This window comes from Leopardus geoffroyi, chromosome B3 (assembly GCF_018350155.1).
Source record: "Leopardus geoffroyi isolate Oge1 chromosome B3, O.geoffroyi_Oge1_pat1.0, whole genome shotgun sequence".
In the NCBI taxonomy this organism is placed as follows: domain Eukaryota; kingdom Metazoa; phylum Chordata; class Mammalia; order Carnivora; family Felidae; genus Leopardus; species Leopardus geoffroyi.
The window spans coordinates 5,117,719-5,140,503 of NC_059337.1; the positions used below are offsets into that span (position 1 = coordinate 5,117,719).

General features: G+C 48.3%; 1 protein-coding gene across 2 annotated transcripts in view; it reads left to right on the forward strand.

Annotated features, from left to right (window-relative positions):
* CRTC3 (CREB regulated transcription coactivator 3) overlaps positions 1 to 22,785 on the forward strand; it is a 109,733-nt gene that overhangs the window by 11,597 nt on the left and 75,351 nt on the right. The gene's annotated exons all lie outside the window — the stretch shown is intronic.

The window sequence follows — 22,785 nt, forward strand, 5'->3', positions numbered from 1 at the left end:
AAATGTCACGTCAACATAGAAGCAGCACAACAAACACAAAGGAGATATCTCACGTTCTTTTTGAAATCAGTCTTTGAAATCTGGTGGGTGTTGTATGCTCACGGCCCATCTCCGTTCAGACTCGCCATAGTTCACTGCTTTCATGTGGTGGTTTTCGGCCGTCTTGGACGGTACAGATCTAAGGCACAGATACGTGGTGTCTTTTGCACTTAGATTAGTGCAAGGTCATAGGGTGCTTCAATCACTCATATCCAGTGGAGAGTCTCGTACAGAACAGCGTGGAATCGATACTTCAGACAGTGGTGTGGGATGCTGTTGTTAAGATCCAAGTGAGAATTACTTAGGTACCCTCGTCTCTGAGAAACCAGAAGCCTGTCGTTCCAATTAGACAATTTAAGATTTGGTGTTCAAGTTGGGATATAAACTTTAAGACAGAGCATACGTTGATTTATTTGAGCGACTCCCATTTTCAAAGTGCTGTCGTCTTTCTTTCTTGTAAAAGCCGGGCTCACTTGTTTGATGATGTCCCATGAGGCAAAAGTATTCTTTAAAATGGAGACTTCCATTTGATCAAATGGGAGTGCTAATCGGAGTTCTTAAATATAATGGTTATTAGAAAAAGTACAATATGACCGTATTTGTGCCTTATTACACTGGAGTCTTGTTTTTACCATATTGATATGGAATCTCACTGTAGTGTTGCCTGTATTTGGGGATCTGCCTCTATAGATCACATGCTCTTCTACATGGGCCTACTGGATCATCCCGTATCCAGATCAAGTAGATCTCTGCTTTATGCTGGATTTCTGGCTTCTGAAATCGTCTTTGTCGAGGTTTGCTGTGTTTGAGATCCTGATTTTGTGGTACTTTGTAGTCAACTTCAGAGGAATATAGAACTTCCCATCCTGCCCCTGCCCTGTTGCAAAGGGGAATGAATGGGATGAACTAACAGCCCTTGACCCTCTCAGGATTCTTTCTTTGGATACTTTCATTGCTTTGAAACAATCACAAATTTACAGAAAAATTGGAAGTTCAGTACAAATAACAAAAAAAATTTTTTTTCATGTTTTTATTTTATTTTTGATATATATATATAGAGAGAGAGAGTGAGTGTGTACGCAAGCGGGGGAGGGGCAGAGAGGGAGAGGGAGACACAGAATCCGAAGCAGGTTCCAGGCCCCGAGCTGTCTGCACGGAGCCCGATGCGGGGCTCAAACTCATGAACCGTGAGATCATGACCTGAGCTGAAGTCTGAGATTCAACCCACTGAGCCACCCAGGCGCCCGCACTTTTTTATTTTCTTTTTTTACCTCTTGAGAGACTAAGTTGTGAACCTGATGCTCTATCAGCCCAGAGTATTTCACTGTGTATTTTCCTGTAAGCAAGGACGTCATCACTCATAACCCAAACAGAGCCATCAAAATCGGAAAATTAGCAGTGGAATGTTATTACCGCCTGCTCCATAGACCCTGTTCACATGTGGTTTCACTGCATGGCCTATTACGGCCCTTCCTAGCAGGATCCAGTTCAGAATCACACGTGTTTAGTTATTGTCCTCAGTCTCCTTCAGTCTAGAACGGTTTTTCAGTCAGTCTTTTATCTTTGACATTAAAAATACATTTTTGTTTTTTTTTTTTTGACTTTTGTGATCTGGCCACTTTTGAAGACCATTAGCCAGGAATTTTGTAGAATGTCCCTCATTTGGGGTTTGTCTGATGTTTCTTTGTGATCCAAGTCAGATTATGCGTCTTTGGCAGGAGTGGCACGGAATGATGCCGTTACTGTGTCCCCTTGAGTGGGTGATTTTCTTTCGTCCTACCACTGATGGCTCACTTCTATCAGTTAAGGTGGAGTTTGTCCCATGCCTCTTTGCATTAAAGTTACTCGTTCCCTTTGTAATGAACAGACGCTTTGTGAGGAGATACCGTGTCCTGCTCCTTATCAGGCTTCCTTACATCTTTTTATTTATTTATGAATATCCAGTTTTGTGGCTTCTTCTTTAATTCAGTGGGTTAGTCTGTAACTATGAGTTACTTTGATGCCCATATCATCCCCGGTTAGCCCAGTAGGAGCCTTCTTCCCAGGATTCTTGACAAATTGAGAAGAAAAAGGAATCCTAGGAATACAGATTTCAAAAGAAAACAGGTTTGTTTTAAGTAGGCTCCACACCCAGTGTGGGGCTCGAACTCATGGCCCGGAGATCAAGAGTCACGTGCCAACCAGGCGCCCCCAGATTTTTTTTAAGTAAGCTTTTTTGAGGTGTAATTTGCCTACAATACGATTGGCCTGTCTCAGGCATACAGGTCTGTGTTGTATAATCACCACCGTAGTCAAGATACAGAAGAGTTCCATCATCCCCCAGAAGTTCCTTCATGTCCCTTTGTAATCTGGCTCCAGCCCCCACCTCCAGCCCCTGGCAACCACTGCTCTGTCGTTCAGCTTGTCCCAGCGTGTCCTATAAAGGGAATCAAAAGTGTGTAATTTTACAAGCCCTTCTTTCACTGAGCAGATCGCACTTGGGAGGCATCCACATGGTTGCATGAGTGAGTTTTCTAGAGCTGCCGTGAGCTGGGGGGCTTACGACAGCAGAAGTCTAGTCTCTGAGGCTGGAAGTCTGAGATCAGGGTGTCGGTTGGGCCCTGCTCTCGGAAGGCTCCAGGGGAGAATCCTGCCTCGCCTCTTCCTAGCTTCTGTTGGTTCCTTGGTGTCCCTTGGCTTGCAGCTGCTCACTCCAGCCTCTGCCTCCTTCCCTCTGACCTTCCTGTTTGTAGGTGTCTCTGTGTCCAAAGCTCCCTCCCCCTTCTCTTTTAAAGACACCAGTCCCTGGATCAAGGGCCCACTCTAATCCAGTATGATCCCATCGTAGTCTGATTTTATCTGCGAAGATTCTGTTTCCAAATAAGATCACATTCACAGGTACTGGGGATTCGGGCTTGAGCATATCTTTTCAGGGGAACATAATTAACTCCCTGCATTGCGTTTATCTGGAGTTTATTCCTTTTTATTGCTTTCTATTCCATTATATGGGGGCGCTAGGGTTCCGTTATCCTCTCATCAGTTAACGGGCGTTTGGATTATTTCCACACTTTGGCACTTGTGAATAAAGGTATTCACGTATAGTTTTTGTGTAAATACCTAGGAGTGGAACTGCTGGGTGACATGGCACGTGCAGCTTCAACCTTATAAGAAACTGCCAAACCGTCTTACAACGTGCCTGTGCTGTTTCACATTCCCACCAGGAGGTACAAGAGAGAGCCCCAGCGGTTCTGCCCTGCTTTCCAGCACTTCGTACTCCAACATTTCAGGGGTTTGTTTTTTGATTGTGGGAAAAACACAACATAAAATTTACCATCTTAACCATTTTTAAGTGTCCAGTTCGAGTACAGTGTCATATATACAGTGTCAAGTAGATTCACATGGTTGTGCAGCCAATCTCCAGAACGCTTTCATGTTACGCAACTGAAGCTCTGTCCCCATTAAACCACCACTCCCCACTCCCTCCTCCCCGGGGCCCCCGTAACCACCACTCTCCTTTCAGCCTCTGAATTTGAGTGCTCCGGGCGCTTTGTGTCAGTGGAGTCCTATAGTACTTGTCTTCTCCCGACTGGCTTATTTCACTTAGCAGGCGTTCTCAAGGCTCATCCATATGGTAGCACGTGACAAGACTTCCGTTTTATTCAAGGCACGGTAGCATTCCATCGTATGTATAGACACATTTTGTTTATCCGCTCACCCGTCACGGACGTTCGGGTTGCTTCTACCTCTTGGCTACTGTGAATAACGCCACTGCGAACATTGGTGTGAAAACGTCTCTTAGAGACCCTGATTTCAGTTCTTCTGGGTGTGTCCTCCCAAGTGACCTTGCTGGATCAGATGGTAATTGGATTTTAAATATCTTGAGTGACAGCCATACCATTTTCCACCGTGTCTGCACCATTTTGCGTTCTGCCCAGCAGAACACGAGGGTCCAGTTTGTCCACATCCTCGCCAACGCTTGTCATTTTCTGTTTTTGTTTGTTTGTTTAATAGCGGTCGTCCTAATGGGTGTGAGGTGATGGAAGTTCAGTTTAAAAGATTTTTGTCGTTCTAGTGCATGTGTTGTGCTATCTTATTATTTCTTAATGTTTATTTTTGAGAGAGAGACAGTGAGAGTGCAAGCTGGGGAGGGGCAGACAGAGGAGGGGACAGAGGATCTGAAGAAGGCTCCCTGGGCTGACAGCACAGAGCCCGCCACTGGGCTTGAACTTGCCAACCATGAGATCACGACCTGAGCTGAAGCCAGATGCTCAACCAACTGAGCCGCGCAGACGCCCCAAACTTTTGCCTAATTTTTAACTTGAGTTGCTCATTTCCCTATTACTGAGTTGTGAGAGTTCTTCATGTTTGGATGCCGTTTCCTTGGGAGATACGCATTTGCAGCTATTTTCTCCCTGTCTGTGGCTTGTCTTCTTTTCCCAACAAAGTCTTGAAAAGCAGAAGTTTTTTTTTTTTGTTTTTTTTTTTTTAATGTTTATTTGTTTTTGAGAGAGGCAGAGCCCGAGCAGGGGAGGGGCAGAGAGAGGGAGACACAGAATCCAAAGCGGGCTCCAGGCTCTGAGCCGTCAGCACAGAGCCCGACACGGGACTCGAACCCGCAAACTGTGAGATCATGAACTGAGCTGAAGTTGGACGCTTAACCGACTGAGCCCCCCAGGCGCCCCAGAAGTTTTTAATTTTGATGAAGTCCAGTTTATCAGTTCTTTCGTTTTATGACTTACGCCTTTCGTGTCTTATCTAAGAATTATTTGTTTAACTCAAGGTCACAAAGATGTTTTTCCTGTGTGTGCTTCTGGAAGTTTTATGGTTTTGGGTTGTACACCTAGATATTTCAAGTTAATTTTTTTTTTTTTAACGTAGTGCAAAGTACGGGTTGAAGACCACTCTCTTTGCCCGTGGATGTTGAATTGCGCCGGCATCATTTGTGAGAAGACTTTTCTTTCCCTATCGAATTGCCTTGGCATCTTTGTTGAAAATCGATGGACCAAATATGCGTGGGTCTCTGTTTCTAGACTCTATCTTCTGCTCCATTCATCTTCATATTTCTCATTTTGCTAATGCCATACTTTTTAAAAAATTAATATTTTAAAGATTTTATTTTTAAGTAATCTCTACACCCAGTGTGGGGCTTGAACCCACCGCCCCACGATCAAGAGTTGCATGCTCTACTGACTGAGCCAGCCAGGCCCCCTAATACCACATGTTCTTAAAAAATTGAGGTATAATTGACATGTAATGTTATATTAGTTTTAGGAGTAGAGTGTAGTGATTTGATATTTGTACGTGTTGTAAAATGATCACTACACTAAGACTAGTTAATTTCTGTCACCAAACAGAAAAAAAATTTTTTTTATAATGAGAAATTAAGATTTACTCTCTTTAGCAACCTTCAAATAGGCAATACAGTTTTATTAACTGTAGTCACCATGCTGTACATTATGTCTTCATGACTTTATTTTACAACTAGAAATTTATACCCCATGAGCTCCTTTACCCATCTTATCCCCTCATTCCCCTTTTTAAGATTCTGTGTATAAGTGGGATCCTCATACCACACTCTTTTTGGTTTTTTTTAATGTTTTTATTTTTGAGAGAGAGACTGAGCATGAGTGGGGGAGGGCCAGAGAGAGGGGGAGACACAGAATCCGAGGAGGCTCCAGGCTCCAAGCCGTCAGCACAGAGCCCGATGCGGGGCTTGAACTCCGAAACCGTGAGATCATGACCTGAGCCAAAGTCGGACGCTTAACCGACTGAGCCACCCAGGCGCCCCCATACCACACATTGTCTGGATTGAAAGCCTTACCTTTACAGGCAGGCTTGGAATCAGGTAGTGAGACTCCTACAAGGGTGGTTTTTTTTTTTTTTTTTTTTTTTTTCCCCCAGTGTTGTGTGGTTTATTGTAGTTCTTTTATCCACACAACTGCAGAGTCAATGTGTCGATTTCTACAAAGAAAGCCTGCTGCGATTTTAGACAGGATTGCGTGCGATCTGTATATCAGGTTGGGGGGAAGGGGGAAGTGACGTCTCAATAATAACGAGTCTCCCAATCCATAAACGCGGTACAGAAGCACAGATTTTGATTCAAGTTAAGTTGCTTATAATTATTTATTTAGACACAGTCCTCTCCCTTTTATGTTTATAGATCACTTTGGAGTTTCCCAAATGTTTTCACATCCATTTTTTTACTTGACCTTCACTACATTAGTTGGGTAACCACAGTACTATTTTAATATTGGTGACAGACCAATTTTCTGTCCTATTGGAAGATCTAAAAGCACATTCTTTTCCTTTAACCCATTGGGCCCTTTTGCAGAGGACAGAAACTTATCAGATGAGTAAAGCAAACCTAGCTTCTCAGGCTGCCTTCTGATGATCCTCAGCGAGGGGTGGGCCATCAGTCGGGGGGGTGGGGGGCTGGCTAGAGTTACAGCTCCGGGCAGGGCCTGGCTTCTGTGCATTGAGGGCAGAGAGAAGGAGGTGGCATCTCTGAAGGTTCGGGATGTGTCTCCGGGTTAGGGGAGAGCCAGCCATACTTCAGCCTTGAGCCAGCCTAGCCTGCCTCACAGCTAAGGCACCTGCTGGTGTGTGGCCCGATTGTCAGGCAGCTGCAGAGAGAGGGCTGGCTATCCGGGCGTAGTTATAGCCTCTCCCAGCCTCCACACAACCTGCCTCGTCCTTTCAAATTGTATCACTAAAAACTCATGGCGCTTTTTACGTTCCTGATCACTACATTTTAACAAAATTGCATCATCTTGTTGATAACCGAGGGTCTGTAAGTTCTAGCTAATTTAGGGAACAATCTGGTAGCCAAAGGGAGAAAGCCGTGCCGCGTGGCAGGAAAGATGTGGAAGGCCAGGTCCGCGCTGGTGATTTTCTTGAGGCCTGCTGCCCTTGTGAGAGCGTATAATGAGGCCCAGAATGTGCACAGTAAGTGTGGGAGAAGACCAGAACTTAAACACTCTTTCGCTCCTAGTTCCATTTTTATGGCTTTCTTTTCTAATTTTTATAAGATTCTTTAAAAAAAAAAATGACTGGCAAAAGATACTATTATCAAATTCCAACAAATGGAAAACATTAGTAGTAATCTTAGTCCAAAAATACTGTTGATAATAGCCAGCATTTATTGAGGATATGCTGTGGACCATACACTTCATTAAACTCTGCCTAGATAATTTAATCTTCACAAAACCCTTTGGGGCTATTGTTGTCTGGGGGCTCATCTCATTTTTCTAGGAGTTTTTGCTTTTCTGTTTTTTAATGTTTATTTACTTTTGAGAGAGAGCAAGAGGGACAGAGCGTGAGCGGGGGAGGGGCAGAGAGCGAGGGAGACACAGAATCCGAGGCAGGCTCCAGGCTCTGAGCTGTCAGCACAGAGCCCGACACGGGGCTTGAACTCACAGACCACGAGATCATGACCTGAGCTGAAGTCGGACGCTCAACCGACTGAGCCACCCAGGTGCCCCAGGTTCACTTTCTTAAAACACTTCCATTAGGGAAGATTTCAATCATATTAAACAGTCATATTTGCATGTATCTTGATCCCATGTGAAGAGCTGTTGGCCTAAGATGATTTATACTTATTTATAAGCTTGTATTAAATACAAAAAAAAAAAAAAATGGTTGCCTCAACTTCCTATGGCTGGTTTTCTGAATCTGTAAAATGTATCCAAAGGGAATTGTGGACAGTGTTTCAGTAACTTGGTATTAGTTTGGACAGGCAGACAGGGAGTTATTTGAAACCTTTGCTTCGCTCCCTTTAGCATCTTGTAGCAGCTTTTGAATCCTCCTGTGTCCTCATGTAGAAAATCCAGTCCTGTCCACGTATTTGAATTCCAGACCTCGAGAGCCGCTTCTTGGAATTTCAGAGTAATATCATAAGTAGGGTATAGGCGTCAGCATGTAGCATCTGAAACGCCTTCCCTTCCTACAGCCAGACTCAGCTCTCAGCTCTGCTGGCTCTTGTCCTCCACACTGAAGGCTGTGAGGGCCTGAGAGGACCCAGGGGGGCAGAAGCGGGTTTGCATGGAGCATTGAGCTCTGCCTGCCCACCCCATGGCACGAGGGACTCTCCCCGCCTCCGGAGCTGAACTCCAAGCAGGTGAGAAGCCAGGTGGTGAAACAAGACGGATTGATGCTCTCTGAGTCTCCTCGCAGATAGCGGAGGGAGGGACGGGTAGGTGAACATCTCGTAGTCCTTCGTTCCGAAGGGAAGAGCTGAGGTTCCTCGATGCCACCTTGAAAGCTCTGGAGGGGCTGCAGACCACCGTCCCCGAGTCCCCCTAGGCACATCATACAATTCCCTGAACCCTGTGATGGTAATGACAGTCACTTGATAAGAGTTGGTACAAGGATTCGATGAATGCAGAATGAAAGCAGAAGGGCTTTGGAAACTGGTGTCCAAAGCTCCCATCGGTCATTGACACAAGTAGTGCTTAGGGACACTTTTGAAGGAGGAAGTTTGTACTTACCGCTTTCTACTCTTTTTGTTCAGACCTCTTCTTACTTCCTCTCCCCACACCCCCAGGGCCCATGCTCTCCGGGTATGGTGGTCACTTGCCGGAGGTGGCTCTTTACCTTTCAATTAATGAAGATGAAATAACATTCAGAGTCCAGTTTCTTGGTCACACAGCCCTATGGCTGGTGGCTGCCGGGGTGGTGGGAGTGTCCTCACGCTGAGCTCTGGGCCCCAGTCTCAGCCCAGCCCAGCCCAGCCCAGCCCAGGCTTCCCCTTCCCCTCCCAGCCCAGCTTCAGAACCATCCTCTCGCCCTCCTTCCCTTCACCAGCCAGTCAGATTTCTGTGTCCTGGCTAAAGTGCTTACTTGGATTGTAAGAAAGGCATTCTGATTAAATTGCATACCAAAACAAACTCAGCCTCCTCTGAGTCTCAGAGGCACATGCGTTTCAAAAGAGGATACTCGTGGGGGCGCCTGGTGGTCCAGTCCCGTAAGCGTCCCACTCTTGATTTCGGCTCACGTTGTGGTCTCATGGTTTGTGGGTTCGATCCCCGGGTCGGGTTCTGTGCTGACAGCATGGAGCCTGCTTGGGGTTCTCTCTCCTTCTCCCTCTCTCACTGACCCTCCCCTGCTTGATCTCTCTCCTTCAAAATAAACAAATAGACCCACCCGGGACGGGACGGCTTAGTGTTCTCCTGTCCCCTCTCCCCTCCAGGAGAGGCGTTCACTACTCTTCCTTTTCACTTCTCGTTAACTGACAGGCCGATAAATGGTAAATAAGTTCAGCACGTATTTCTTAAGTACCTGCTACGGTGGCGGAAATAGAACACGTTCTGTGTGAGGTGCAGGAAACCAGCTTTGTGTCCTGAGGGTTGGTGGCCTGCACGGGGCCACTGCCCCTCCCCCCAGGCAGGCTGCCTGGCCTCGGCCATGAGTGGTCCATGTAGGGTGAGGTCTTGAGTCACAGATGAGGGGGTGTCCACAGAAGCCTCGAAGCTGCCCCTTGTACCGCCTGTCCTTTAGACAGTCTGTCTGTGTCTGCCTTCAGCCCCCAGCGCCTCGTAGTTCCTGAGGGTCCCTCGTCGGTTCTTTTGCCCCCTGGAGCTTTGGCAGCGACATGAGGCGTGAATGGGCCACCCGCCGGCCTCTGCCTCCTCTGGGTGCTCCCCAGGAGATGGCTCCGGTGGCGGGAGGGGCCTGCGTGCTGGGCTGTGACCCTGGGCACGTCCTCAACCTCTCTCAGCCTGCTTGTTCACATGGAAAATAGGGACAGTCATGTTTACCTGTAGATAACGGGGGGCACGGAGGAGACACCAAGGGATTTGGGAGCTGCAGTGAGCTAAGGGAGCTAGGATGTAGAAATAAGTGATTCCTTCCCAAGCCACTCACCAACCTCTGCTTATGTATGCTCGTTCGTCACAGCCCCGTGGCTTCTGTGGCACAGTCATCGGCTCCAAAGTTAAAAGTGAGAGGGAGTTTTGTTCCGAAGGTCATAAACCTTAGCCAGTGCTGCTCTTGGGTACAGCATGCTCTCTACCAGCCATGAAACAATACCCTTTTATCCCAATACCAGCAGATATGACAAGATAGGGCAGTGACCTTCTGCATAAGAGTTAGGAGACATTCACACGTTATTTTAGCGTGTTTTATTCCCAGGAAAGATTTTCACTAATGACCAATATCTATTTTATGTTATGTCTTAGTTTCGTTTTTGGAGAATGGCAATTTTCTGACCTGGTCCCTAAATTCTGCTTAGGAGTCCGTACCTCAAACTACATGCATTTTGCAACCATGATTTTTTGTGTGTTTGTTTTTTTAACTATCTCTGTGTTGGATTTGCTCACTGGTTTACCTTTGACTTCTGACTCCCAAAAGCATGTTCGCCTCTTCTGCTTGAGGAAATAGTGAGACACACAGAAAGGGGCTTGTTTAATAGCTTCGGAATGCGCATCTGCCCCAAAATAGGAACTGTGACCAAGAATATAGTAGCTGTATTTTTAATACAGATTTGGGCAATACTTTTCCCTTCCTTTTAATCTAACGCTACGTATTGAATAGTGGACTTAGGAAGTGAAAGAGGAAAGTAGACAACTCATGAATCTCTAGCTGTCGGGAAGGAGGTCTCTGAAACCGTGCACGGGGCTGGGAACCACACACCGAATTACAAACATCTGCATCCACAGGCACTCGAACAAGGAGTCTGGAGCAGTGCCACGTTCATTCCGCCTCTCACATGCTCCCGGTTATTCACGGCCGGGAGGGTCAAGCATAGCACGGGGGCTCCAAATAGCCCCTTTAGAATGCACTCGTATACCAGTAATTTAAAGTTTCCATGCCAGAAAAGTTGCAAGAGATGAGAACTTCTGAGAATCCATCTGTCGGATGAAACCAATGAAAAGCTCAGTGAGGACTAAACGTGCCAACATGAGGTTTGTTTACAAATTCAAGCTTTAGGGCAGGGCTGCCTGGGTGGCTCAGTCAGCTGAGCATCTATCTGACTCTTGATTTTTGCTCAGGTCATGATCTCATGGCTCACGGGTTCGAGCCCTGCATCGGATTCTGTACTGACAGCTTGGAGCCTACTTGGGATATTCTCTCTCTCTCTCTCTCTCTCTCTCTCTTTCTCTCTTTCTCTGCCCCTCTCCCGCTCATGTGCACCATGCTTTCTCTTTCTCAAAATAAATAAGTAAACATTAAAAAAAAAACTTAAAAAAAAAAAAAAGGGCTTTAGGGCAATACAGAGGCTACACAGTACGATGGCCGGAAGGCCAGACTCTGACTTCCAAATCTGGCCTCTGCTGCTTCCCAGCTGTGTGGCCTCGGGTGGATCATTTAACATCCCCCCCCCCGCCCCCCCCCCGCCTCAGTTTCCTCAGCTGTGCAGGGGGGATGGTAGCAATGCTAACATCAGAGTTTTGCTGTGAGGAATAAATGAGTCAATGTATCCAACAGTCTTAGAGCAGAGCCCAGCGCACGGGGACCTTGTGGGGGAGTCTGACTCTCAGGAGTGTCCCTGCCACCACCCCCCCCCCGCCCCCGCCCCGCTGTCCTCGCCTCTGGAGCTGCTCCTGTACCATGGGTGTGACTTCCAGTCCTGCCACCTGCCAGCCCTGTTCCAGCCTCCTCTCCGTTTCTGCGCAGGGGGAGTGGGGGTGGGTGTGATAGGACCTCCCTCAGTGGGTGATGCTGAGCCTGGAATGTGCCCCTGTCACTGTTGCTGTTGATCGGGTGGCTCCCGGCCCCGGGCGGCTCTCCGCACTGCGAGATGTGTCACAGGTTAACTTGTTCTTACTAACAGCTAAAACTTACAAGTTTAATTTGAGTCGGGAAAACGTATTTTTAGAAAGCCATTAGAGCTATGTCCAGGTTATCCCCACCGTATCGTTATTGCTGTTCATTCCCGTTTTGGGAGGTGGAGAGTGCCCACAGAAGGCTGCCCTGCGCCCCCAGGGTTGGGCACGGCCCGGGGACACCGGTTGGAACACGGGTCCCTCATCCAAACACTGAGTGTCCCGTGTGGGGGCAGAAAATGTGTTTGAGAACCGCTGGTCACGGGGTGCTGTGCCTTCTGCCACTCTCATGTTTCTGCTGTTCCACGCAGCAAAACTCTGTTCCCGTTGCTTGCCAGACTACAACCCCCACAGCCAAGCCTTCTTATCCTGTGCAGACATACCTCCGTGCGAGGAAAATACGTGTTTGACTGTTGAAATCACTTTTCCATTATAGTAAACAGCTGCTGTAACTTGCCCTGACTTTATTCATTAATTAATATTTATCGAGTGCCTGTTATGAATGAGGTATTATCGGGTTTATGAGGATAATTGAGAAAATGTCCATTTAAGAAGCTTATAACTAACTAAGCTTGATGGACAGATCACAGATGCAAGGACTACAGCTGAAAAACATTGGTTCTGGGCTTCCTTTTCTTCTTTAGCTTCCGTTTTTAAACTTTTACATTCAGGAAAAGTAATACATTGTATCCATTTACAGCCTGTTAGTCTTTGTTGTTCATTATAAAAGTAATACATGCTCACTGCACACAATTTGGACAATATGTAAAAATTAAAAGGGAACAGAAAACATATTTCATCAACAAAAATTACCACTTTAATGTGGTTTTTTATTTTTTATTATTATTCTTTTCTTTAATGTTTGTTTATTTTTGAGAGAGACAGAGACAGAATGTGAGTGGGTTAGGGGCAGAGAGAGAGGGAGACACAGAATCCAAAGCAGGCTCCAGGTTCCGAGCTGTCAGCACAGAGCCTGACGCGGGGCTCGAACCCACGAACCATGAGATCATGACCTGAGCAGAAGTCGGACGCTCAACCGACTAAGTCACCCAGGCTCTCCTTAATGTGTTTTTTTTAAGTTATTTTCAGGGGCGCCTAGATGGCTCAGTTGGTTAAGTGTCCGATTTCTGTTCAGGTCAAGGTCATGGTCTCGCCGTTCCTGAGTTTGAGCCCCATGTCCGAGCCTGAAGCCTGCTGCATATTCTGTGTCTCCCTCTCTCTCTGACTCTCCCCGCTTGTGCTCTGTCTCTGTCTCTCAAAAATAAATAAACGTTAAAAAAAAAAAAGTTACTTTCATGCAACTTGTACATAGGTAATATTCTCTATGTTTATATCCAGTTGGGTTTTTTCTTTCATTTCAGCCATTATGTAACCATTATTTCCCTATGTTTTTAGAATACTTTATAATTTTAATAGCAAAATATTTCATCATATATGACTTACGACCACTCCCCCTATATGTTGGGCATTTGGGTTGATTCCAGTTTTTCTTTATTATAAGCAATATAATAATAAACACCTTGGTGTATGAGTCATCTGTATTTGTGATCATAGATTTCCAAGGGGGAATTATTCAGCCAGGGTAGAAATATTTGTAAGGTTATTAATATATGTGGCTTTGTTGCTTTTTGGCACAGATATTTAACCTGACAATTTTTTTTATTTTGCTTTGAATATTCATTGCCTTAACTGTAAGAGATCCTAAGCCTTTGCACATGCTGCATTCCACGTGTTGACTGTGCCACAATGACTCCAAAGTTCATGACATAAAGTAGTTTGCATATTTACTGAAGCACAGAGTTAATCACATGGGCCTTGGGGCTGGTGTGGCGCAGTCGAGTCCCTTGGCTGTGAGTGACTGAGGCTGCCTGGCTCCTGTTTAGTCAGGGCTCCATGGTTCTTTGCAAGTGCTCTCGTACATTGCTCTGTAAATTTATTTATTTTTTCATATGGAGAACTTCTGTGAAAACCGAGATGGCTGTTCATTTATGGCATACAAATGTGCATAGACTATCTGTATCAGAGATATGTGACCCAAGGCAAAACCCAGGAGTTTGCACAGATATTTCCATATTAACCAGTGTGAAGTTTTGCAAAGGCCACTCCTTTCTAGTTGGTTGATATAGTAAGTACGAACCTCTCATTTCCGGGAAAGAAGTGTGATTTCATTTTCAGTGCAAGCTGAAGAAATCATGCTCTCTGTAATAACTCACGAAGTGATTCTATGTATCTTTATAAGAAAACGTGAAAGTAAATACACAGACGAAATCCTCAGACAAGGAGCCGCTACGGAGATTGTCCCCGTCCTTGCTTTAACTTTAGAAGAAGTTCTTTGTATTTGGGTGGGAATATCTTATCCTCCAGCTAGGAAAGAGAGCGTGTGGAAAACAATTTCATCAACGTCGAGGACTCTGAGAACAAGCGCGGCGAAAGAGACCTCGCTCAGGCCAATCGCGCTAATCTCTGCTTAACCTTGCACTGGTAAGCGCCAGCCTCCCAGGCCGCAGGCCAAGAGCGGCCTCCCCCTCACCCCTCTGTCTGGGCTCTTGCTCCCTGAGGTCGCTTCCACCCCCCACCCCGCCCCTCCCGTCTGGCTCCCACAACACTTCTGGCGTTTGTTCAGCAGGCTGCTGAGAAACTGGCACCCCTAACCCTTCTCCTCCTGGGACCTACCTGTCGCCCCTCCCCATGCGGGTCCCAGGCGCATGCAATGTGGGACCTCCTTTTGGAGAGACTTGGGTTTTTGCCCCCCTGGACCTTTCACAGAGTGATTGGCCTGGTGGCCTGCGCATGTTCAAGGTCTCGAATCAGTGTGTCCTACCCCAGCGTCACCTGATGATGTGGCTGTGGGTGCAGATGGAGTCGGGTCTGTCTGCGTTCTGGCTTCGGTCCCAGGCTCCCGGGCCACCTGCCCCCTGACTAGCCAGCCTGTCCGCCGTCTCTAGGACCCAGCCCCACCTGAGGCAGAGGGACTGAGGCCGCCTCCCACTCAGTAATTTGGCTTCTAGTCACCGTGTTGGCCTCGTGCCTCAGCTCGGATCACTGGACTCTTGTCTGGTTCCTGGGTGCCAGAATCCCATGGTAACCTGCTCATATCCCCGTGCCTTGTTTTTTATCAGCTTCCCTCCCGGGGACTGAAGTCCTGCCCTGAAACACAGTGAGCGATGCACTTTCCTGATTCTGTCTCTCTGACTGGATTCCAGAGCGCCCCGGATCTCTCATTGCTCTGCAGGGCCTGTGGTCAGGAAGCCTCCGTTCTGGACACTTGCCCCAGCAAATGGCAACTCCATTCTTCAGTTCCTTAGGCCAAAGCCTTGGAGTCATCCTTAACTCCTCCTGGCGCGTCCCATCCCACATCTGAGCCTTTGGCAAGTTCTTGGTTCCACGTGGAAAATATATCCAGACTCTGACTACCTTTGGTCTAAGCCACTGTCATCTCTGCCCTGGGTGCCTGCAAAGAGCCTCCTGCCTGCCTTCCTGGCTTCCGTCCTCGTCCCCTTCCACTTCTTCTCGACAGTGCCATCTGAGTGGCCTGTGTAAAATAGGGGCCGGGGCGCCTGGGGGGCTCAGTCAGTTAAGCCTCCAACTTCGGCTCAGGTCACGATCTCACCGTTCATGGGTTCGAGCCCCTCATCGGGCTCTACGCGGACAGCTCAGAGCCTGGAGTCCGCTTCAGATTCTGTGTCTCCCCCTGTCTCTGCCCCTCCCCTGCTCACGCTCGTGCTCTCTCTCTCTCTGTCTCTCAAAAATAAACATTAAAAAAATTCTTAAAATTGGAGCCAGACCCTATCACTTGTCTTTCTAGAACCCTCCGACGGCTTCTCCCCTCACTTGGTGTAGAGCCAAAGAGCTGAGTGCAGCAGGGCCCGGAAGGGCCCGCTCACCTCTCTGCCTTTACCCCCTGCTCATCTGTGTAGCTCCTTCCTCGCACTCTCCTCTCGAGCCACACTCACCTTTTCCTCGGCTCCTTGAAGACTCTCTGGGATCTCTCTGCCAGGAACACTCTCCCCGCCGCAGCGGCATGGCTCCCTCCCTCCCGTCTCCGTCTCTGGTCTTTTGGCGCTTTGCTGTGGCACCTCCCATCCTCCCATCCACATCCGCCCATCCACGAGGCCTCCTCTCTCTAAAATCACAGCCCCCTCCCCCCTCTCTCCCACTCAGCCTTTTCTCCTTACTCTCCAACATACTGTGTGTTTCTGATATTTTACCTTCCAGATATCCTGTCTCCTCACCAGTCTGCATCAGAGCGTAAGCTCCGTGCGGGCAGGGCACTTCGGTTCACTGTCTGATTTCCAGAGTCTGGAACGGTGCCTGGCCAGGGGATGAGCTCACTGTCTGTGGACTGAATGCGTCAGAGAGTTGAAGATTTGCCACGCGGCAGCACCAACCCCTCCCCTCCGCCTTGCATTTTATATGCGTTATCCCATCCCATCTCACTGTACCCTTGGGTGACGGTCCTTTTGTGATCCCCATTTTGCCAATGAGGAAAGCTGAGTCTTAGGCTAACTGGCCTGACTTAAGAGGATCCGAGCTGTGACACAACTCTCCGGGTGGGGGCAGCACGTTGGAACAAACACAGACTTTGTTGTTAGAACTGTGTTCGAGTCCCAGCTCTGTCCATTACTGGTCGAGGTAAAAGCTCCTCAAGCTTGAGTTCAGTTATGAGATACGGACAGTGGTTCTATCTGTTAGGGAGAACGGTTGAGTGAGATCCTGGTACCTTCATAGGCACTTTCTCGATTGGTGGCCCGAGGTTGGTATTTTTTTCGTATATTTATTGGCCATTCGTTCTTCCTGGAGCTTTCTGCCCATCACGTTCGCCAACCTTTCTTTCTCTCTCTCTCTCTCTCTTCCTTGTCAGGTTGCAGTCGTTTGTACGTTAGAGATACATGTTGTCCTCTGTGTTACGAAGAGTTTCCCTCCCACTAGCGTTAGTCTTTTAATAATGTCTTTGGAATACTCCTTTTATTCATATAGTTACAAGTCCAGGGTTAGTGATTGGGCCAGTCAGTGAGAATACAGATTATTCATTCAACAAATATTTACAGAGTGCTAGAAGCTTGGGGGCTGCTCTTTCAGCTGGGACAGCTGTAAATCCTTTCAGCTTTCAGTCTGCGTCACTGACGGTGGTTCTCAGCTTGGGTTTTAGCAGATTCTTGAAAGAGAATGTGTTTTCTTAGAGTCGAGGAGACCCAAACATTTCCCAGACTCGGGCCGCATAATCAGAAATTTCAAAAGAGTTCTGGAATTTATGGGCTGGGCTCCAACTGGTCAGGCATACGTTGTCTTCTCTGTGGGCTCTCCCCGCCCTCCGTGCCACCAGATGGCGTGAACCGGGCGGCTGATGAATACCTCAGACGTCCCCCCTGTGGGCCGGACCGCAAGGCAGCCTCAGAAGCTGGACGCACGATTCACACAGTCCGAACCCCAGCGGCTCTCGTGCAGTCGTGTGACATTAACGGCCTGGACGTCCACGCCGCCCGCGCACATCCTCGCGGGCCTGGCTGCCCGCCCTGCAGACCTACTGTGAGTCTGAATCGCGAAAACGCCTCGACGGTCACCTGGTCCCCGGCTCCAGCTTCCGTCTGTGGGGATGCCGACCCCCCCGCAAGACCTGTCCTGTCAGCCGCCTGCGGGCTCAACACAGCGGGTCCCTCGCAGACCTTCAACACCACGCGAGCCCTTGCTCTGAAGAAGCGGCTTCGGGAAGGCTCCTCCACGAGCCTCGACAGCCTGCCGCCCAGCGTGGCTGCCGCCCAACCTGGCTGCCGGGGGCGCCGCCGGCCTAGCCTCGGGACCACAGACGAGCTCCCAGACCTGACCCTGCCTCAGCGCGCTCGTCTGCCACATAGCCGCTCTGTGGTACCTCCTAGAAAGTTGGCGTGAGGATTAAGTGAGTTAACGCGTGCGTGTCCCTAGAACCACACCCAGCACGTGGTTATTGCTCAATAAACGGCGCACAGTTCCCGCTGCGCATTCTCCCGTCGGGCCAAGTTCTGGTAGCCGGGCCTACCGGCCTTCTCATTCCACTCCGGCACATTGTTGGTACCACGTTCCTCTGTCTCCCTGCAGGCACCCTGCCTGGGGCCGGAGACCTAAGCTTTAGCTATTTTTGTCAAGCTTCTTAAATTCCAGACAGACTGGTTAGATCCTACCCATTCTCTGCCGCCTAGATGAAAACACATTTACTGAAAGTCTTCCCTGGGCCCATCCTGGGGTCAGCCGGGCTGTGTGTCGAGGAGGGAATCCCCGGAGAGAAGGCAGGCCTGGGGGGGAGGTGTCTGGGGGGGGGGGTGCAGAGCTGGGGCCAGGACACGGCCCCCGTCCCTGGATTCCCTCGCGCTTTGGCTCCACGTGAAGTTCAGGTCGGATTGATTCCCTCTCCTCTCCAGCCTGCCCTTGGACCCCAGGTCGTAACAGACGGGGGGAAACGCCATGTGTAGAGCAGTGCTGTCTCTAACTAAACTTACACATTCTCCCATCTTTGGAGGGGCGCTTCGGTGGCTCAGTCGGTTGAGCGTCCGACTCTTGGTTTTGGCTCTGGTCATGATCCCAAGGGTCTTGAGATCAAGTCCCGTGTCGGGCTCTGTGCTGAGCATGGAACCTGCTTGGGATTCTCTCTCTCTTTCTCTGTGCCCACCCCCGCACCCCCTCTTGCGCATATGCACACATTCTCTCTCTGGGAAAAAAAAAAATTATAAAATAAAATAAAAAAATAAAAAATTAAGTTCTCACATTTTTTTGTTTTGGCTGTGGAGCCCGCCAGAGTTTTGTCCCAGTTCCCTGCAGTTTCACAATCGGGAGCCAGCATCAGCCCCTCTGTTATGAAACAACCAGTTTTCATACTTAAAAATGAGGCCTTACTTGTTTATGGTTACTTTGGACGTTTTCCAGGAGTCACGATAACATCTGTGGAAGATTCTACACCGCCCATGATGCCAGACACCAAAGTGGTTTCCCTGTTCAAAGGCAACAGTCTGTGCTTCAGGGAACTCCCCGGGAATGGGACTCGGCTGCCTGGACAGCAGCGAGCTAGCTAAGGCCTGAGCCCTTTTGGGTCTTTTTACCCCCAGCCTCCTGGGGGTGTCACGACCGCAGAAAGCGCTGTCTCCGCCCGTTTTCTCCTGCGGCCTCTTCCCCGCGGCAACCGCTTGCTCTCACGCCTGTTTGTTGGGGTGCAGGGGAAACCCTCCCGCAGGCCGTGATGCGCCTGATTCGACGGGGTGGCGGTGGGAAAGAGGAGAGGATGCACGGCCACCGAGTGCCCGACCAGGCGCTGTGTGCCCTGTCTCGCTTAATCCTCCCGTCGGCCCTCTGGCATAAGTATTACTGTCCCCGTTTTACCTCTACTTAGACAGTAATGTGCCCAAGGTCACACAGAAGTTAAATGACAAGAGTCGGGATTCAAACCCGGATTCATCTTTCCCAGGCTTTTGGTCTTTTTGCAGATTAAACACAGACACACAAAATCACTCTGTGTTCAGTTAGGCAAAGTGTCCTATTCTTTCCTTTTCTCAGCCCGGACGGATGCCTTTTTCTAGTTGCCTGGGGCTATCAGATGTGTAGGTCAGTGTGACCCTTGCTTGGGTCCCCTCTTTGTTCGCTCCGTCGGCCACCTGACATGTCTTTTTGCTACTTTAATCCTACTTCCAGGCCTCCCCTGACTATCGAGGAAACCTCTCCTCGGGTTAGCCTTGCTCCCCGCTGAACTAGGATTTTCACCCTGGAAATTGGTCAGGAAAGGCCAGTACTGGGGCATTAAGACCAGGGTGGGGGTGGTCGGCGGTTGACAAAGAGTAGGCAAGTGGGGCCCAAAAGATTGGAGTCCGTGTGTGTGTGGGGGGGGGGGGGGTCAGTAGAGCAGACGTGGCCACACAGGTTGTGACTCGCAGTCCGCTGAGCCTGCCAGGATGCCTGTGGCCTCAAGAGTGCAGGGACCTGAAGTTGAACTAGAGGTTGTGTTACGTCTTCTTAGTATCTCTCGCCCACCATCTTGTCTCCGCGGAATTGCCCAAGAGAGGCTTTCAACTAGTCTGTGCCTGTTGGGTCTCTAAGTGGTTTTGGGGGGCGTTAATTTAGAATTAATGAAGTTAGAGCTATCATTTAAAAGGTTTGAGCCAGCTTGTAAGTTAAAACGTCACTCAGAACAAAGCAGAGAGAATATTAAAGGGGAAACGTTTTTGTTTTGTTTTTTTTTTTTAATTTTTTTTTTCAACGTGTATTTATTTTTTTGGGGACAGAGAGAGACAGAGCATGAACGGGGGAGGGGGAGGGGGAGGGGCAGAGAGAGAGGGAGATACAGAATCGGAAACAGGCTCCAGGCTCTGAGCCATCAGCCCAGAGCCTGACGCAGGGCTCGAACTCACGGACCGCGAGATCGTGACCTGGCTGAAGTCGGACACTTAACCGACTGCGCCACCCAGGCGCCCCAAAAGGGGAAACGTTTTATGGGAAGCCACTCCTGCCCGTAACGGACGGCTCTAATTTGGAACAGAGATGGACTACTTGTCCTGGCAGATGAATCAGAATTCTTAGAACCAGGATAGACCCTGTCGCTCTTTTGATGCAATACTCTGACTTTATAGGTCAGAAAAATTGACAAGCGAGAAAAATTAGGTAATTAGTGTAATGTTACTCGGTTCGTATAGTAAGTGCCTGGTGCCAGACTCAAAATCTGCTTACTTAGTGGTAAGTTTTTCAACCACTTAATACCATTTCACCGACACATTTGCCCCTTGTTTGTTTCTTTTTTTTTTTTTTTTTTTTTAATGTTTTTAATTTATTTTTGAGAGATAGAGAGCAAGTGGGGGAGGAGCAGAGAAAGAGGGAGGCACAGAATCCGAATCAGGCTCCAGGCTCCGAGCTGTCAGCACAGAGCCTGACGCGGGGCTTAAACTCGCAAACCATGAGATCATGACCTGAGCCAAAGTCAGATGCCACCCAGGTGCCCCTGCCGTTTGTTTCTGAATGTAATGGAAAAGGAAACTTACTCCTTCTGTCCCTTTCACCCTCTCCCCCCCCTCCTTCCCTTCCTCCCTCCCTCCTTCCCTTCCTCCCTCCCTCCCTTCCTTCCTCCCTCTCTCTCTCCTTTCCTTCCTTCCTTCCTTCCTTCCTTCCTTCCTTCCTTCCTTCCTTCCTCCCTCTCTCCTTCCCTCCCTCCCTCTCTCTCTCCTTTCCTTCCTTCCTTCCTTCCCTCCCTCCCTCCTTTCCTTCCTTTCTTTCCTTTCCTTTTTCCTTTTCCCTTTCCTTTCCTTCCAAACGGAATTACCACTGTTAGTAATGGTGCTGCTCCCAGTCCCCCTGTTGATCAAAATGTACTGAATTTGTACCATATGCACCAGGTACTATGACCAAGTGCTTTTACACACGTTATTTAATTTTCCTGGTACCACCCCCCTCCCCCAGAGGTAGGTTCTGTTACTTTCCCTATGTATGGGGGACACAATGGAGGCTAAGAAGGATTAAGCAACTTCCTTAGATCACACAGCCGGACTAGAGCCAGATTTCAAGTCTGGGCTCTTTGATTCTGGAGTTCACGCTTGTAACCACTAGCTATCCTTCTGGCAGTTTTTGTTGTGTCGTTCTTTCGTTGAATCAGTAAAACAGAACACTTTTGTCTGAATGCAGAAGTTAAAACCTCTTGAGGAAATTCAACCAGAGTTATTTCTTGAAGAAAAAAGAAATCATTTCCTGATTTCTTCATTTGTTAGCCCCATGACCTCATTAGGGCTGGGCCTAGCGGCTCTCTGGCCTTCGCAGACCAGAGGCAGTGGGAATCATTCTGTGGGAACTTCTGAAGCTCTATGCAGGGCCAGGCTCTTGACCATCCTCTTTGGTTCTCTCTGCTCCACATCTGGCCTTTAAGCCTGTGGAGCTGACCATCCCAGCTACTGAGTAAAAGACAGGCTCCAAAGGCCCCAAGACTCGTCTCCGCAGATACCGCGGGCGTTCTTTCCTTGATCCCAATCCGCTTTTACTACAAAGTCTGTCCTGTCCGTTGTCAAAACTTTGGCCTGGAAACGGCAGCTCTCAAGCTGTCTCTGACCCTTTGGACTTGTTAGTATTTGCCATGGGTAGAAAAACCAGGAGGTAGGAAATTCAGCCAGCAAAGAAATCTTCGGGAGTATGTTTGTTGTCGCTATAAGCCGTGACACGTGGCTTAAAACATGAATGACATACCCGAGACAGGAGTGGTTAGCAGATGGACAGAGGGGCTAGACGGCTTGGGTTCGAAGCCTCCTCTGCACCCTCCGTGAGCTTTGCACCATTTCACAGGGTCGTTGTACCGTTTAAATAAGATGGCACATACGAAGTGCCTTGTACCCTACCTGGAACATTGTAGGTGCTAATAAAAGTTAATTGCTATCGAAGGAATAATTTAGCCTTTTTGCTCCTTACGTCAGGGAGAAATTTTGAGTTAATACTCAGGGCTGGTGAAGGAATTTGCCCTTGTGTGTAGTCCTACAGCCATCGTCAGTTGGTAGATGCCTTTTTGAAAGCAGTTCAGGAAGGAAGAGTGAAGATATCCAGCATGCAGAGTGTTAAGATAGCCTCACTCTTTGATGAATTCTGCTTATGGGACGCCATCCTGAGGAAGCATTCCAAGGTAGGGAAAGAAAACTTTAGGCCTCATAATGTTGCAGGATTACTTTTCATTGTGAATCACTGATCTGAGTAACTTATCGTGCACCTGCTCAGTACAGTTTAAAATTTTTAATGGAAAGGCTCTGCAGCTACCTAGGAGAAGGTTAAGCAAAAAATGTAAAAGGAGGTAGAAAATTGTACACACCCGTGGTTACAGGAGACTACGGAGTTTTCTTTCTTCTCTCTTTTTTTAAAAAAATATTTCCCAATTTTTATTCCTAGTTGTATGTGTTAGTGTTCCTCCTCAATATTTGGAATTAACAGAACATTTCTTAAATGTTTTTAATGTATTTTGGGGAGAGGGAGAGACAGTGTGAGCGGGGGAGGGGCAGAGAGAGAGGGAGACACAGAAGCAGAAGCA